The sequence below is a fragment of the Belonocnema kinseyi genome, chromosome 7 (assembly GCF_010883055.1).
Source record: "Belonocnema kinseyi isolate 2016_QV_RU_SX_M_011 chromosome 7, B_treatae_v1, whole genome shotgun sequence".
Lineage (NCBI taxonomy): Eukaryota > Metazoa > Arthropoda > Insecta > Hymenoptera > Cynipidae > Belonocnema > Belonocnema kinseyi.
This window is the reverse complement of record NC_046663.1, coordinates 116924236-116929862: the sequence shown is the minus strand read 5'-3', so window position 1 is coordinate 116929862 and position 5627 is coordinate 116924236.

Sequence of the window (5627 nt, the reverse complement as noted above, 5' to 3'; positions counted from 1 at the left end):
TCATGGCTCGTATATTATTTTATTATCTAAATAAAATAAATAATTTATATTTCATTCACAAATCAACTCGAAAATTAAAAGTAAATATAATTCCGTTATTAATTTTTTTTATTTCTGATTTTCTTTCAAATTAATTTTAATTCAATTTTAATTCATTAAGAGTAAATATAATTTCGTTATTAAACATTTTTTTAATTCTCTTTTTCTTAATATTGAATTTCTGACATTGAATTCTGAACGCAATAGGAAAAGAAAATAAAGCGTTCGAAAAAAAGAGTAAGAAGACGCAGAAAAAAAGGGTTCATGGCTTCAGGTACTTGACGCCGAAGTTTGCAGTAGGATAAAAAACGCAGTACTTTAAAAGAAACTTATTCCTGGGGTAATGGAAATAACAGAAGAAAAGGTTTGGGAAGTCCAAAGCGAGTTTATATCAGAAAGATCATGTACGGATCAAATATTTAGCTTAAGGCAAATCACAGGAAAAAGTTTGAGAGTAGGAAAAAAGTTTTCTATGCATTTGTTGTCTTAGAAAAAGTTTTTGGCAAGGTAGATAGAAGTAAACATTGGAAAGTACTGAAAGTGCATAGAGCAAATGGATGAATACTACAAGATATATAAACAATATGTACGGGTAACAAAGCGAATGTAAGTGTGAATGGGAAATTGAGTGACTGTTTCGGTATTATTCGAGGAGTTAGACAAGGATGCATTATGTCTACATAGTTATTTATCTTATTCATGGGCAATTGTTTAAGAATGGCTCTTTTCGACGAAGAAGGTGTAGATGATAAGATGATAAGGTTGTTATGGCAGAGTCAATCGAAGACTTGCAAAGATTGTTAAATAAACTGAATGCAAGCATGAAGAACATGGGCCTCAAAATTAATGCAAATAAAACAAAAGCTATGATGTTCGAAGAAAAATGTAATAAAAAGCTATACAATATTGTATTAAATGATGAAAGAATTGAACAAGTTGATACGTTCGTATACCATCGTAGCTTATTTACTAGGGACGGGAAGATAGATGAGGAATTAGATGGAAGCATAAACGAAGGTGTGATGGTTATTGGTAGAGCAGAGCCCCTTATCAGAATTGAAAATATATCAAATAAAGCTAAAATGGCAATACATATTTCTATATTTTTGCCGACTGTACTATACAATATCGACACATGGACCTATCAAGAAAAAGATCAGAGTAAAATTAATGGAAGTGACATGAGATTCTTGCGCATAATATGCGGGAAAAAGCTGATGGACAATGTGAGTAACGAGATAATTCTCAAAGAATGTGGTGCAGAAGAGACGCTAGTAGATACATGGGAAAGAAATCGGTTAAAATGATTTGCACATATTGAGAGAATTCCAAATGAACGACTATGCCAAGACAGAAAAGTATGACGGCAAATTGTTAATAAAAAGAGCGTCAGTAGAGTCAATGACTCTTGAAACAAAATACCTTGGACACTAATGGACCCAAGTGAGGAACCTTACATAACGACTTTGTGAGGATTTTCACTTGCGGTGATTTTAAGAGAGATTGATGAGCAACCTCTACTTCAAGAATATAACCTATTTCTGAATTATCGGGAATGTTGAAAAAATTTGGTTCGTTTTCAGAATTGAAAAACGAATTGAAATCACTATAGGTAAACATTGACTTATAGCTTTGCCGTATTGATTCTTAATATCAAAGTAAGTGATGTAAGATTCTGGTTCCAGTGGATTAAAATTTAACCCTATGAATCTATTATTTGCTTTCGCATATCTCTCGGAACATTGAGACGCACCACCTCTGATGTAACTTTCAATAAGTAATAACATTTCTACATATGTTCATAGATCGAGTTCAATCCCAGTATACTTTAACGTAGAATCAAAGACAATGCCAGGTGCTGTATAGCAATGCAATGGATCTGAATTATAAGTTTTAATACAATGACATTTAAAACTTTCAAAAATGTCTGCCCAGAAAAAAAACATAATTTTTTAATATAAATCAGAATATTTACCTAACGTTTTTAAATTAAATTTTTCCCAAACCTTGCAGGCATGATAATAATCTTCATCTAAAATACCCTCATTCTTTAATTTAGAAGAAAATTTCACCTTTGCTGCAAAACAATTTTCATCTAATTTTTTCCATTTATCAACATAATCATATGGAAATACGCCCCTTCTTGTTAATGATTTAAATTCTGCAACATTTTTTGAATATTTTGTTGTTATTAATTTTTCATCATGTCTAAGATTTGAAACTAATTTGGAGAGGCTACTTGACATATATCTAAAATAATCAATAAATCTCAGTTTAACTTTTGTATTTTGGACCCTTTTTGTAAAGCATATATATTTTTCTTTATTAATAGTTAATAATGAGATACCACCTTGAAAGCTAGTTGCCAATTTTTTAAATAAAACAGTGAGAGTCGTAGCCAGATAAATTATGAAAAACTATGGGAATTATATGTGAGACTTGGTAATTTTCGTTACACCTGTCATGGGCAGGGACACGAAATTTACCTGCGAAATGGTCGTGATCACGATGTTTAACATAATTTTTGTTAAAATCTTGTTTACAAACATGAACGAATTTTGCGTTTTGAAAATCATGCACTAACTTAATGTTAAGTGTTCCATTTGTACTGGATTTTAAAAATAAGAATCTACTTTCTCTGCTAACTTTTCCAACTCATTGACAAACCGCGTGATGCAGTCTTTTTCACAATAAACTTGAGGCTCAGATGGTAAATCATCGAAACTACATTTTGTATAATAAGCAGCGCTTGTAGGTATATGTTTCTGATAAGAATTTCCTTTATTATTGGCAACTGGCTCTAAAAACACTCTATATCAGCATATACTGCATATTGAACCCTCTCTTTATATTCATAATTTAAAAAATTTTTAATGTTATCCTCTTCTGTGGGAAGTATAAGTGTGTAATTATCATTCAGGTTATCACAAGTAATTTCATGGTTTTCAAAAGATTTCTCAAATTTAAAGTGAAATACAAATCTGTGACACAAGTAAGTGCACACATTATCTTTTGCTATTTGTGGTTGCACTTGTCTAGATAGTCGTCAAATCTAATCCATATAGATTTATACTTAACCCATTCATTTTTTCAAATTTCGGAATATCGTCAAGAGTAATTGGAAACTTGATATTATTATATTTGAGTTCTGAACCATCAAGCTTAGGGTAAGAAATACTTCCATCAGAATGAGTTTTAGCAGGATATAGAGCTGCCATTACTGACCATGGAAAACAATATGAATCTTTATTTTTAATATTGATCTCAGCTTTTTTTTGTATAAAATCAGGTAATTCAATCAAATTTGAAGACCCAGCCTGAAATAGTGCGTATCTATTAATATTAACCCTTAAGTTTACAACTTCCATGAAACTCAAACCCGAATCTGTTGTTTTAGCTTCTCAATTTAAACTTGAACCTATAGCGTCATTTTTAGAACAAACATTTTTTGCTGTATTTTTTCTTCATCACACATTATTTTCTTAAAAACCCCAGTAAATTCAACACAAACCTTAATATTACCCAAACTATTTAATGTGTTCATAATTCTCGGAATGAACATGCGTTTGCAGTCATCTAAAAATGTATTTAAAACTTTATAAATTAAATTCGATATTACCCCAGCTCTTATCCTCGTTTGAAAAGAACTTTCCGCCGCATCCCAGACCACTCTCTCTTGTAGTTTGATCGAAGATTCACTCATTCCAGCTCCTGTTTTCAGCAACTTCTTGAATTTTCTGCTTGCTGTCTTCAAATTAGCGATCAATGACAGAATCGCATGTTGTTATCCCATGGATATAGGTTTTATCTTCCTCAGCATTTTGTTTAATAGTCTGATGTTTTTAGTTCCTTTCCTCATCCACCATCTAATTTCTTAAGCAGTTGGAGGCTGCTTTTTAGGTATAAGTTTATACGTGTCTTCATGATTTGCAGAACTTTTTTTATATTTTTCAAAATCCATTTTAAAATTAAAATTGAATCAACACACAAAATACACTCTCAGATTTAAAGTTATTCAAACTTATGTGAGTTTTTAATCAACTGATAGAATCACAGAAAAGGATTGTACTTTTAAACAGATCTTAGTTTCTTTTTACACTTGAAACGCACTGGGTGGTTGCCTACCAGTCAATGATAAAATAAAAAGTAAACATCTTGTATATAGCACCAAGGAATGCTATTAATATAATGCGTTAAGATTATTTGTATGACATATGACACTCATGTGGATACGCATTTAATATAAATTATGGTACATACTTATGGAATTTATAAACAATGAATTTGTAAACTTCCTGTCGGTAAATGTCAAAAGAGAACCTTTAAGGAATTTCTTATTGAAAATATCAAAGAAATTATGTAGGACGGGTGGTGCAATCGTATGCCCATCAACGCCTTCTTAAAAGCCTAATAAGTTAAACCTGCATAAGTTAGACTATAAGTTAGACCTACATAGCTGAAATTTCCCCTATAATTGTATGTCCGTCAACGCGTTCTCTTATTTGTTTTAGCGAGCCAGAGGGAATTGATTAACGTATGGTGTGAAATAAGTCTTTCAAGGTGACAAGCTGACATATGAATTATATTATTTCCGAAAAGCTTCGAAAACGCTGACCCTCACTTGATACTGTGACGTCACACATCAGATTCTGTTCCATATTTTTGAGTGAAAAATTTCCATTCCCGGATTTAAGTATTGATTTTCAATATCGATAGTGAGAATCGGATACAACACTGTGATTCGTACGTTAAAAGAAGGAGCGAAATCCAACTCCTAGCCTTCTGCGCTCTAGCCACTTCCCTTCCCCCAAGCAGTCCACTGTGGCATCATCGCCCTGGAGATACGAAATCATGATCTATGCGATGCTGCTTCGCTCTTTCTCGTAATTCTTTTACCTTAAGATTATTCATTACCCTAGCATTCCAAACACCCAGTCTTCTTTCGTCGCCTGAACCTTGATCTTTACATTTACCATGTGCATGCCTCAAGTTTTAGTTATTTCCCAGGCTATTTCATTGTTTGTATTATTCATTGTTTATATTATAGGCCCAACCACCACCTTTATGTTATAAGTTTATTTTGCGAGTCGAAATCATGTCCAAATTAAGTATAAATTCGTCATATGGTTGAGATTGTAGTTTTAATGTCCATCTCACCAAACTTGAGTTAATAAGGGAGGGTTGAAGGGGGGGGGGGGTGGCAGAACGGGAACCGAGAGAGTTATTTGATTATTTTAATTTTGCCGAGGAATCTATTGAAATTTTTTTATTCTAATAAAATCTTTTCAGATTCTTAAAAAACTTTTGGCTTTTTAAATGAACCTTTTTTCATTTTTTGAAATCCTGAAAAGTGTTGATTATTTTTGAATCCTTAAAAAACTTTTAGGTATCTCTTAGACGTTCTCGATTTTTTCTATAATTTTGTAATATTGCACAATTGTAAAATTTTGCTTTGAAATATTTTACTTTCTTTTCCAAAAGTTTAGGAAATAATTAAAAAATTGTAGAAATCTTTTCTGATCTTATCTTAGAATGCTTTTATTTCAAGTCATTTGCAATTTTCTTATGACTCTCAAGAACATATTTTG